Genomic DNA, 14,002 nt, shown 5'->3' on the forward strand with positions numbered 1-14,002 from the left:
AGCAGATGAGCGAGTCGGGGGCTTTGTGCTCCCCTGGGTGTCTCCAAAGGCACCCGCCCCGGCTTTTGCTTTTTCCCTCAGGGTCTTCCCTGGGATGGTTCCTGGGAGCGTCTGTCCACGAGGAGATGGCATTTCTTCCTGTATAACCTTGTACCATGAGGGAGTAAAACTCGTTTATGCTGAACAAAGATGTTTTCCAGAGACCACTGACAAAATCCAGGCTTCTGATTTTTTGAAAGAGAAATCAGCAATCAGAACCTGAAAGGGAAGTGGCAGCTTGCAGCTATGAGACAGCACAGGGCATGGGGCTCCAGGGCTGGAGCCCAGCGGGACGTGGGGTGGACGTGGCCTGAGTTTGTCTGTGGTGGATCAGTGAGGCTTCCAGCGGACCTACCCCTGGCAGCAGAGGATACTGCCCGGAAGTCAGCCCCAGGCCAACAGTCAGGGGTCCGCACCTGCAGTCAGGGGATGGGAGGGACACTGGGCTGCACCAGGGTCTCAGGAAAGGACCTGGCTGACTCACAGGAGTACCTGGTGCAGGCTGGCCTTTGGAGGCATCGGGAGTCCGGGGGAGGGGTCAGGCGTCTGTGCCCCTCACTGTCCAGCCACCACTCGTGGGCTCACCTGAAAGCAGCACCAACGAGGCTAGGCAACGCTCTTCAGCCAAGGGAATTCCTGGAGACAGATGGCTGTGGAGGCTGCTGGCCAGAAGCTGGGGCGGTGGCCGCCCATCACAGATGGTGATGGGGACAGCAAGACCAAATTTACCACAGGTGTTTCTACAGTAGCCCTTCTCAAAGCATGGTTCCCTGGAAGCCCTTAGGTTCCCCAAGGCCCTTCCAGGGGATGTGTGAAGTCAAAGCCATTTTTATAATAATTCTAAGACATTGTTTGCCTTTTCACTCTCATTTTCTAACAGATATACAATAGAGTTTTCCAGAAGCTACGTGGAACATCTGTACCTGTGAACCAGGCGTTGGAGAGACTGGCACAAAGAAGTAAGTCTCCTTACTCTTTGTTCCTTTGTTTTGGAAAATGAATCTTTCTGAAGAAAATATGTTTTATGTCATTCTGTAATGGGTTTATAGTGTTATTTTAAAATAAATTAATAAATGTTTAAAAACATTCTCAGTATTCATGTCTAATATAAATATCAGTAGATTCAACCCCCCAGGTCAGCGTCAGACATTTCTGGGGGTCCTCAAATATCAAGAGTCAAGAAATCCAGAGGCCATGAGGCTCAAGAGCTGCCGTGTAGAGGACGTTGTGGCTAGCAGTCCTGTGTGTCCACAAAATCAAACACACACATTGGACAAACACCAGGATACCTTCCACAAAATAATTATTTCACTTAAGGATGTGGATTCAAAATCATACACCATTCCTATTACAAAAGCAGAAACCCAGATGATGTTCAAAGGTGTGTATACACCAGGGAGCAGGGAAATTGGAGGATGTTTACATTCCTGACGGGCCTCATGGTTTTCATTCATCCATTTATATAACCTACACAATGACAGCTATTTACGTGTTCCATACGATTTTCACCGGGACGCAGCTGATAACTGCAGGTAGAAAGTCACCTCAGAAGGCTACTTGAAATAATTTCTTAGTCTTCCATGAAGGTGGCAAGTTAAAATACTGTTCTCAGAAATCAGCAGAAGGTTCACAACCCTACCACACATATATCCGCATTTTTCTTTATAAATATGAACCTATGTCCACAAGTTTTAAGAATGATTTCAGGCCTTCAAAATTAAATCCATTTACAGAAACATTCAGGTCTTCAGGGATAGATACTGCCATTATGTGCTTATTGAAATTACACAAAAATGATAAGAAAAAATAAAAATACATTGCCTGATAAAATCTAATGTTTTCTTCCATTTAAAGGGCCTATGTAATATAGCTGACAATTCGAAACCTTCACAAACATCTAATGGCAATAATTATTGCTGAAATGTGTAATGACGCTAATAACTTCTGGAAACCACTTTTCCCTTGTGGCTAAAAAACCATGATTATAATGTTCTAAAATGGTGGAGATGGATAAAGACGGCCCCATAGCACTGTGGCCGAAAATGCAAAGTTGGGACCTGGCCCTACATGCCCCTCCTGGCTGCTCATCTACACCCTCTGTAACAAATCAGGAAATGTGAGTGTTTCCCGGGGTTCTGTGAGACGTCCTGGGAAATGACCTGACCTGAGGGGGAGGTCATGGGGACCCCATTTTGTAGGCGAGTCAGACAGACGTTAGGGTGAGATGGAGCTGGGACCCCTCCTAGGGACCTGCCAGGCCACCCCAAACATGGAAATAAAGGAGAATCTCGAGTTCATTCAAGGAAAATTACAGGCACCAAGCTGGTCTTGAAAACCAAACAAGCATCCAGGTAGGCAAGGAGGTAACAATAGCTCAGAACAACATCCGGCTCCCTCTAGAAACTAAAGATAACCCTGCCCCACATCCCTGAACTGTTCTCCAGAAGCCCAGAACCTCACCACCCGGGTCTAAATCCACCGGCACGCAGACCCCCGATAACCAGAACCGGGGAGTGAACTCAACCTGCCTTTGGTTCTAAATTTCTTCCCAAGGAACCTGAAGGAGGAGACCCCCACAGTCTAGAACTTGGCATTGGTTTCTGCTGACCCTAGAGTTTTGGATACAGCTTCTCCTGCAAATCAGAGAATCTTTGAATCCACTTATGACCTATGGGTCTCACTTCAAGATATCTCTTTATTTTTTTTTAAGGTGAAACCTATGGTTAGCTTCCAAGTATTGGTTTGTGACTTTACCAGCAATCTCTTCCTCCCACCTTTAAAATCGTTACCTGTAGGCCACTGAGGAGCTCGGGTCTTAGCAAGAGCTGCCCGATTCTCCTTGCTTGGTGCCCTGCGAATAAACATCCTCCTTTCTCCACTGCAAAACCTCAGCGTGGACGTTTGTCTTACTGCGCCAGGCAAGAGGACCCGATTTGATTTGCGAACGGGGGTGCATCCCCCGCCGCTGGTGTCTGAGGCAGGCAGTCTGTGGCACTGGACCCTTCGCCTGCTGGGTCGGTGCTGGCTCTGGGCAGTTAGTGTCAGAATCAAGTTAAACTTTCGACACCAAGTCTGTGTCCAAGAGAACTGAGAAATTGCTTGGATGAAAACCCCACAATTGGTGTCAGAAGTGTTGTGCGTGTGGAAAAGTCATTTTCTTTTAGCCATTACTCAACTGTACATTCAAAAGGATTTTCAGGTGTGCCGCGCCGGCCGGAGGAGATACATGGGGCGCCCGTGGGCCAGGGCCAGGTGCGGGGACCTGTGAGTGGACCCCAGAGGCGGCGGCACAGTGGAGCTGCTGAGCGGGCTTGAGGCGGCGGAGGCGCCCGGCGCAGGGTGGCTGCCTCCCGGGGGAGGTGACCCGGGGGCCCTGCTAGGGTGACGGCTCCTGCCCTCGGCCTGGGGTCATGAAAGGTCTCGGTGACAGCCGCCCCCACCACCTCTCTAGGGACAGCCTAGACCCACCCCACGAGCCCGTTTGCAGGGACTGACCACAACTCCTACCTGCTGTCGCCCACGGACGCCTTTGCTGGCAAGGCCCGCTTCCCTGGGCAGGACACCCTGCTGGGGGATGGCCTCTTTCCCCACAACAACCAGCTGCCCCCGCTCAGCAGCACCTTTCTCTACATCCACGACAACTCCCACTTCGAGGTGCCAGAGGAGAGCCCCTTCCCCAGCCATGCCCAGGCCACCAAGATCAACCGGCTGCCCACCAACCTCCTGGTCCAGTTTGAGAAGCAGCTGCCCATCCACTGTAGTGGCTTCAGCACCCTCCAATTCCCCCATGGTGAGACCAAGGCCCGTGGCGAGAGCCCTGGCTGCATCCGCCACCTGGTCCACTCAGTCTAGCAGCTTTTCTTCACCAAGCCACCCTTACTGGATTGCACAGTGGGCAAGGTCGGTGGCAATGGCAGCAAGAAGGGTGACATGGAGGACTGGCAAGGGCCAGAGGGCCAAAAGCAAGGAGCGGGCCAAGGTTGGGGAGCCCAAAGGGCGCAGCCGCTCCAACATCTCAGGCTGGTGGAGCGCCGATGACAACTTGGATGGCGAGGCCGGCACCTTCCGCAGCAGTGGCCCAGCCTCCGGGCTAATGACACTAGGCCGCCAGGCAGAACGCAGCCAGCCACTCTACTTCATGCATGCCTACAACACCCTCAGTGGGCACATGCTCAAAGCCACCAAGAAAACACCACCCAGCTGACGGTCCCACCACCCCCGCCTGCACCCCCAGCCACCTGCCCCAGCCTTGGGGTGGGCACTGAAACCAACTACGTCAAACGGGGCTCCTGGTTCACTCTGACCCTCAGCCACGCCCACGAGGTCTGCCAGAAGACCTCGGCCACATTTGATAAGAGCGTGCTCAAGCCCAAATCCTGCCACCAGGGTCTAGCCTACCATTACCCGCAGGTGCCTGGTGGTGGCGAGTGCAGCACCACAATGCTGTCCCCATGCGAGACGGATGCCGCAGCCGACGGCCCCAGCCCATTCCGGCTCATGCGCAGCAGCAGCTACATCAAGGCCATGGGTGACAAGGACAGCGACGAGTCCGGCCGCAGCCCCGAGCCCTCACCCAAGACTGCAGCGTGGCGCCAGAGCTATCTGAGAGTCACGCAGCCGTCACTGGGAGAGCAGAGCAACCCCCACAGGAGTCTGGACCGCCTGGATTCAGTGTACATGCTGCTGCCCTCCAAGTGTCTGGGCTGGGAAGAGGACTACATGCCCATCAGTGACAGCCTCAACGACTCCAGCTGCATCAGTCAGATTTTGGACAGGCCTCCCTGATCCCCCAGTTGTTTGGCCATGAGCAGCAGGTACGGGAGGCAGAGCCGAGTGAACAGGATGAGGCGGCCTGCGAGTCAGCCTGCAGCGAAGCGGAGTCCACAGCGGCGGAGATGCTTGATTTGCCACTGCCCAGCTGCTTCCGCTCCCACAGCCCCAGCTACCTGCGTGCCATCCAGGCAGGCTGCTCGCAGGAGGAGGACAGTGTCTCCCTGCAGTCCCTCTCCCCACCACCCAGTACCAGCAGCCTCAGCAATAGTCACAGCCTTCCGAGTTCATCATGCCTAGTGGCGTATAAGAAGACCCTGCCACCGGTCCCTCCATGCACCACTTCAAAGCCGTTCATCTCAGTCACAGTCCAGAGTGGTACTGAGTCTGCCCAGGATACCTTCCTGGACAGCCAGGACCACAAGAGCGAGGTGACTAGCCAGTTGGGCCTGAGCAACTCATCAGACAGCCTGGACAGTGGTACCCGACTGCCCAGCATGACACGGGGTGGAGTCGCCCCAGCCCCTGAGGCCCCAGAGCCACCCCCAAAACATGCAGCTCGGAAAAGTGAATAAGGGACGCTGACCAGCTCTGAGTCCCACCCCGAGGCCACCCCCAAAAGGAAACTGTCATCAATAGGAATACAAGTTGACTGCATTCAGCCAGTGCCAAAAGAGGATCCCAGTCTCACTACCAAATTCCAGTCCATCGGGGTTCAGGTAGAGGACGACTGGCAAAGCAGCCTTCCCTCTCACAGTATGTCCTCCCAACAGGACACGGACTCAGATACCCAGGATGCCAATTACTCAAGCTATAAATCATCTGAGAGGAGCCTTCCGGACTGTACCCTTCACCCCAACTCCATCAGCATCGATGCTGGTCCTTCACGGGCCCCCAAGATTGCCCAGATCAAGCACAGCCTCTCCTATGGAGACAACAGTGACCCTGCCCTGGAGGTGTCCTCGCTGCACCCACCAGACCCCAGCTCGAGACTTCTTCCAGCTCCCCAGCAGAGCCGGCACAGCCACGGACCTGCCACCGAGATGGCTACTGGTTCCTAAAGCTACTGCAGGCAGAAATGGAGCAGCTGGAAGGCTGGTGCTGCCAGATGGACAAGGAGACCAAAGAGTACAACCTCTCTGAAGTCTTAGGAAAAGTCCTCAGTGCTGTGGGTAGTGCCCAGCTACCAATATCCCAGAAATTCCAGCAGTTCCTTGGCCTCTGTGAGCAACACTTGAACCCTGATGCCAACCCACGCCCCATAGCCCGGGACCTGGCAGGGTTCTGGGACCTGCTACAGCTGTCCATCAAGGACATCAGCATGAAGTTCGATGAACTCTACCACCTCAAGGCCAACAGCTGGCAGCTGGTGGAGAACCCTGAGAAGAGGAAGGAAGAGAAGAAACCATCCCCTCCGGTCCCGAAGAAGCCACAAATCCAAGCCGGCAGTGAGCCGTGACAAGGCCTCAGATGCCAGCGACAAGCAGCACCATGAGTCCCACAAGAGACTCCCGGTGGCCAAGTGGGCAGCTTCTGTGAGGCAGAACTCAGCCACCGAGAGCATGGAAAGCATCAAGATTTATGTCCTGGAAGCCCAGACCAGGCTCTGAGACCATGCAGGAGGAAAGAAAACGATTTTAAATCATTAAAAAACACAAAAACCAAGTGTGAATGGAAAAATAAAAAATAAAAAATGATTTGTAAATAGATCGTCTGGGACTTTCAGGTATTCTGTTATGAACACCAAGCCTGCTTTTCTCCAGGGATCGCCTCTGTCTACCCTGAAGTTTTCCTCTTTACAATTCTGATTTTTTGTTGTACGTCCCCTCTGTCTGTAAACTGGTGTGACATTTTGGGAGAGATTCTCGGCTCCATTTTCTCACTAACTGAGGATCCAGTGTGATAGTAATCATGCTTCCACAGCGGTGATGGGGTTCCTTCATTTTCCCGATATCCCACTGTTTATTTTGTTTTAAGTAAAACATCTTCCCCTTCAACCTTAGTATCAGGCCCATGTCCCCTGAAAGGCCCTTTGTCAGCTGTGACGTTTTTCCTCCTGGGATCTTTGCTGCTCTGATGGCTGACCTTCTCTTTCAGGGCTGCCTTTCTTGAACCCTGGGCTCCGGTGTCTTTCTGGCTGGTGGTAGATGCTGGTTGGTACTGGCTCCTGCAGGCCTCTGGTAGGTTTCCACACTCTTGCTTGGGGGCCCACAGCAGTCTCCGAGGTGCAAGGCCCTATACCCCTGGTGTCTGTGGCCCCAGGCAGGACCCTGCCTTTCCAGGGGCTCCATGCTGCTCACACCCTGTCCGGCCCCTCAGGATCAAGGGGTTGTTTCCTGGACCCGCACCCTCGGGGGATGCAGAGCTGGCATCCTCCTAGGCCCATGGCCGGCTCAGCTGGTTCCCCTAGGGCTGCTCCCGTCCCTGCCCTCTGCCCCTTCTAGGTTTGTCATCGTTTCCTCCTGAGAGGTTTGTGTGCTTCTTCTTTAATCCAAGGCTGAAGAATTCCTATTTGCACACTCTGTTTACAACACGGTACCACCACGGCGCCTCTTCTTCTTTCCTGATATGATTCTCAACCTGTTTGTTACCTAAGGATGTTTGTTGTTGGAAAGGCCGTGCCACGCCACCTGACAGCCGAGGGCACAGGGTGACTCTGGGCTGCATCCTCCATCAAGTATTGGGCCCATTTCCCATGTGACTTGGAAGGACCCCCGGGAGATGGTCAGAGGACAGGTTCAATAGTTGCCCTTACTAGGGAAAAGCCACATCCTCAGAGGTGATGCCGCAGGTGTCCTGGGGGCTCCCTGCCAGTGTGTGAGGGCAGGTGCCAAGCCAAAGTGATGGGACAGCACAGGACGCCGTGCAAACAATGAAACCTCAGTGTGTGACTGGTAGCTCCCATGTGCTGATGCCCTTGGATCACCACTGCAGGGCTCAGGTGGGGTGTGGTGGCCACACAGCCATGCAGTGGGGACGGTGCCTCTTGGGCAGCCACAACTGCTATGGCGTGAAAGACCCACCCACCACACACAAACCCCAGAGCAAGGCTGCGTCCCATAGACTTTCATCACGACGCTGGGGTCTGAATTTCACCTAATTTTCACCTGCCACAAAGTATCATTCTTTTTCAACCACTGAAAAATGGGGAAAAACAACCCCTCCCAAAAAAAGCTTAGCTTGTGGACCAGAAAAAAGAAGCAATGAGCTAAATTTGGCCCCTTCTAGAGGTGTTAAGACAGCAAGAGGTCATGACCTTGAAACACAGTAAAATATGTATCACAACTGTCTACTCCACATTATAAATAACAGCATTTTTATGGTCTGTAAAATACACAGGCTTTGAAACAAAACCAGAGTGGTTCCCTGCCCTGTGCTCTGGCTCTCTGCACACCACACACATGCAGGTACTCCACACAGGCACACATATGCTCACAGGCGCTCCACACACATGCGGGTGTGCCACACACATGCAGGTGCTCACAGGTGCTCTGCACACATGCAGGTGCTCACAGGTGCTCTGCACACATGCACGTGCTTACAAGTGCTCCACACACACACATAGGTGCACACAGGTGCTCTGCACACAAGCAGGTGCTCACAGGTGCTCCACACACACACAGGTGCACACAGGTGCTCTGCACACACATAGGTGCTTACAGGTGCTCCACACACGCACACACACAGTTGCACACAGGTGCTCTGCACACAAGCAGGTGCTCACAGGTGCTCCACACACACACAGTTGCACACAGGTGCTCCGCACACACGCAGGTGCTTACAGGTGCTACACACACACACAGTTGCACACAAGTGCTCTGAACACACGCAGGTGCTCACAGGTGCTCCACACACACACACACAGGTGCACACAGGTGCTCTGCACACAAGCAGGTGCTCACAGGTGCTCCACACACACACACAGGTGCACACAGGTGCTCTGCACACAAGCAGGTGCTCCACACACACAGTTGCACACAGGTGCTCTGCACACAAGCAGGTGCTCACGGGTGCTCCACACACACACAGGTGCACACAGGTGCTCTGCACACACATAGGTGCTTACAGGTGCTCCACACACGCACACACACAGTTGCACACAGGTGCTCTGCACACAAGCAGGTGCTCACAGGTGCTCCACACACACACAGTTGCACACAAGTGCTCTGAACACACGCAGGTGCTCACAGGTGCTCCACACACACACACACAGGTGCACACAGGTGCTCTGCACACAAGCAGGTGCTCACAGGTGCTCCACACACACACACAGGTGCACACAGGTGCTCTGCACACAAGCAGGTGCTCCACACACACAGTTGCACACAGGTGCTCTGCACACAAGCAGGTGCTCACGGGTGCTCCACACACACACAGGTGCACACAGGTGCTCTGCACACAAGCAGGTGCTCACAGGTTCTCCACACACACACAGGTACACACAAGTGTTCTGCACACAAGCAGGTGCTCCGTACATGCACAGGTGCACCCAAGTCCAGCATGAAGGCCTGGGGTGTTCACTGCCCAGCATATTCACCGTCTGACCCGAGGGAGCCCCGAGCCGGAGCTGGCAATGCGCACTCAGGAGCCTCCCTGTGCCCTCCCAGGCCCCCCTCTTCACGGACCTTTGTCTCCTATGCAGATTTTCCCAGTACAGTGACACGGCTCCACCATGACAGAAATACAGCACAAGGCCTCGGTCGATGTCCCAGACACTCTGCTGCCGCCCCCGAGAGTTCCCCTTAAATCACCCAAATTCTAGAACTCAGTGGGCCTTGGACGCGCACAGCCCACGAGGAAAGGGCCTTCCCACCGATGCCTCCCACCCAGGACCAGGCTTTGCTTTCCCGGCTCTGGAGGTCCCGTCTGACTATTTTCTCTTTACCTTTGCCTGGGAAACAATGACATCATTCGATTTATACATTTATTACCGTGTAAATAAACACAGACTCCGCTTTTCTATTTCCTGCTGGGCTCATGACGCTGAAAGAAGCCGGGAAGGTTCGAGGATGGAGGCGGGTGGCATTTTTCCAAAGGACGAAGCTACTCCTTTAACCTCCAGCAGGAGAAAGATGTGGAGCCGCAGCTGCCCTCAGGGAGCGCGGGTCGCAGGGGGTCGGGAGCCCGGGGAGCCTGCGATCCTTCCCCATCCAGACCTTTCCTGACTCATCTTCTCCACCGCCCCTTCCCGCTCCCGTGTGATTTGAGGCCTGGGGTTCTGACCTCGCAGCTCCCGGCTGGGCTGTCTATGCTGCGCCCCAGGTAACACGGCATCTGGGTTCGCGCCCTGGCTCAGGGCCTCCGTGAGAAACACGGTGTCTGCGGGGGCTACCAGCAATGGGGCGGCCTCCCTCCCTCCCTCCCGCCAAAGGTGGGATGATGGGCGACTCCCGGCCCGGTGTCCACTCACTGCCACACCCACAGCTGTACCACTGCCACTGCCCCTGCTTCTATTCAATCCAGCTTCTATTCTTTCCCTTCCACTTTCCATTCCATTCCATTCCACATTCCATTGCATTCCATTCCATTCCACATTCCATTCCATTCCATTCCACATTATATTCCACTCCATTCCATCCCATTTCACACGGCATTCCACATTCCATTCCATTCCTTTTCACGTTCCATTCCATTCCATTCCACATTCCATTCTACATTAAATTCCACTTTCTATTTTACATTTCATTCCACATTCTATTCCATTCCATTGCACTTTCCATTCCATTCCATTCCACTTTCCACTTAATTCCATTCAATTCCACCTTCCATTCCATTTCATATCACATTGCATTCGATTCCATTCAACATTCCATTCCATTCCATTCCATTCCATTCCATTTCACATTCCATTCCACATTCCATTCCACATTCCATTCTACTCCATTCCACATTCCATTCCATTCCATTAAACATCGCATTCCACATTCCTTTCCATTCTATTTCACGTTCCATTCCATTCCATTCCACATTCCATTCTACACTCCATTCCACTTTCCATTTTACATTCCATTCCACATTCCATTCCATTCCATTGCACTTTCCATTCCATTCCATTCCACTTTCCACTTCATTCCATTCCATTCCACCTTCCAATCCATTCCATATCGCATTTCATTCCATTCCATTCCACATTCCATTCCATTCCATTCCACATTCCATTCCATTCCATTCCACATTCCATTCCATTCCATTCCATTCCATTCCATTTCATTTCACATTCCATTCCAAAGGCCATTCCACATTCCATTCCACATTCCATTCCACTCCATTCCACATTCCATTCCATTCCATTCCATTCCACATTCCATTCAATTCCATTCCATTCCATTCCATTTCACATTCCATTCCACATTCCATTCCACTCCATTCCACATACCATTCCATTAAACATTGCATTCCACAATCCATTCCATTCCATTTCACGTTCCATTCCACATTTCATTCCACATTCCCTTTCATTCCATTCCATTCCAATCCATTCCACATTACATTACATTCCATTCCACCTTCCTTTCCATTCCACTCCACATTGCTTTCCATTCCACTCCACGTTCCATTCCATCTTCAATTCCACGTTTCTTTCCACGTTGCTTTCCACGTTCCATTCCACGTTCCATTCCATTCCATTACAGATTCCATTCCACATTCCATTCCATTCCTTTCCACCTTAAATTCCACATTCCATTCCACGTTCTATTCCATTCCATTACACGTTCCATTCCACGTTCCTTTACATTTCATTCCACATTCCTTTCCACATTCCATTCCATTCCAAACCACATTCCACTCCATTCCATTCCACAATCCACTCCATTCCATTCCACATTCCATTCCACGTTCCACTCCATTACATTCAACATTCCATTGCACATTCCATTCAACATTCCATTCCACATTCAATTCCATTCCATTCCACATTCCACTCCATTGCATTCCATTCCAGATTCCATTCCATTCCATTCCACATTCCATTCCATTCCACATTCAATTCTATTCCATTCCACATTTCATTCCACGTTCTCTTCCACGTTCCATTCCACTTTCCATTCCACGTTCCATTCCACATTCCAATCCATTCCATTCTATATTCTATTCAATTCCATTCCATTCCATACCATTCCGCATTCCATTCCATTCCACATTCCATTCCATTCCATTCCACATTACATTCCATTCCACATTCCATTGCATTCCATACCTCATTCCATTCCTTTCCATTCCTCATTCCATTCCACATTCCATTACATTCCATTACATTCCAAATTCCATTCTATTCCTTTCCACATTCCGTTCTACATTCCATTCCATTCCATTCCACATTCCAATCCACATTTCATTCCATTCCATTCCACATTCCATTGCACGATCCATTCCTCTTTCCATTCCACTTTCCATTCCAATCCATTCCACATTCCATTCCACATTCCATTCCATTCCATTCCACATTCCAATCCATTCCATTCCACATTACATTTCAATCAATATCAAATTCCATTCAATTGCATTGCATTCCACATTCCATTCCATTCTATTACACATTCCATTCCAATCCATTGTATTCCACATTCCATTCCATTCCACATTCCATTCAATTACATTCCACATTCCATTCCATATTCCATTCCACATTCTATTCCATGATACATTCCTAATTCCATTTCACATTCCATTCCATTCCATCCCACATTCCATTACAAGTTCCATTCCATTCCATTCCATATTCCATTCCATGTTCCATTACATTCCATTCCGTTCTACATTCCATTCCACGTTCCATTCCAAGTTTCATTCCACGTTCCTTTCCACGTTCCATTACACGTTCCTTTCCATTCCATTCCATTCCATTCCACCATCCATTCCATTCCATTCCTCATTCCATTCCACATTCCGTTCCACAATCCTTTACGTTCCATTCCACATTCCATTCCACTCTCCGTTCCACATTCCATTCCACATTCCATTCCGTTCCATTCCACATTCTATTCAACATTCCATTCCACATTCCTTTCCTTTCCATTCCACATTCCATTCCACATTCCATTCCGTAACATTCCACATTCCATTGCATTCCATTACACATTCCTTTCTACATTCCAATCCATTCCATTCCACATTCCATTCCCTTGCATTCCACATTCCATTCCACATTCCATTCCACATTACATTCCATTCCATTTCAAATTCTATTCCACATTCCATTACACATTGCATTCCATGCCATGTTCCCTTCCACATTCCATTCCACATTCCATTCCACATTCCATTCCATATTCCTTTCAATTCCATTCAACATGCCACTCCAATCCATTTCACATTTCATTCCACGTTCCAATCCATTCCATTCCACATTTCATTCCATTCCACGTTCCCTCCCACGTTCCATTCCATGTTCCACTCCACGTTCCATTCCATTGCATTCCACGTTCCATTCCACATTCCATTCCATTCCATTTCACTTTCCATTCCACATTCCATTCCACATTCCATTCCTTTACATTCCATATTCCATTCCACATTCCATTCCAGATTTCATTCCTTTCCATTACACATTCCATTCCACATTTCATTGCATTCCATTCAACATTCCATTCCATTCAACTCCACATTCCATTCCACACTGCATTCCATTCCATTCCATATTCCATTGCACATTCAATTCCACATTCCATTCCATTGCATTCCACATTCCATTCCACTTTCCATTCCATTCCATTACACATTCCATTCCACATTCCATTCCGTTCTGTTACACATTCCATTCCACATTTCATTCCAAAACCCATTCCACATTCCATTCAAATTTCCAAACCACATTCCATTACATTCCAATCCTCCTTCCTTTACACATTAAATTCCATTCAATTCCACATTCCATTCCACTTTCCATTACATTCCATTCCACATTCAATTCCACTTTGCATTCCACGTTCCATTCCATGTTTCATTCCATTGCATTCCACGTTAAATTTCATTCCATCCCACTTTCCGTTAAACATTCCATTCCACATTCCATTTCACTTTCCAAACCATTCCATTCCACAATCTATTCCATTTAATTTCACATTCCATTACATTACATTGCATTCCACATTCGATTACATTCCATTCCGCATTCCATTCAATTCCTTTCCATTCTATTCCACATTCCATTTCATTCCATTCCACAATCCATTCAATTACATTCCACATTCCA

At 50.2% G+C, this 14,002-nt stretch overlaps 1 pseudogene; it reads left to right on the plus strand.

The window, feature by feature from the left end:
* The first annotated feature begins 3,449 nt into the window (after positions 1-3,449).
* On the plus strand, positions 3,450-6,419 carry LOC134738028 (disks large-associated protein 4-like; annotated as a pseudogene).
* Positions 6,420-14,002: the final 7,583 nt, after the last annotated feature.

The sequence above is a fragment of the Pongo pygmaeus genome, chromosome 14 (assembly GCF_028885625.2).
Source record: "Pongo pygmaeus isolate AG05252 chromosome 14, NHGRI_mPonPyg2-v2.0_pri, whole genome shotgun sequence".
NCBI lineage: Eukaryota > Metazoa > Chordata > Mammalia > Primates > Hominidae > Pongo > Pongo pygmaeus.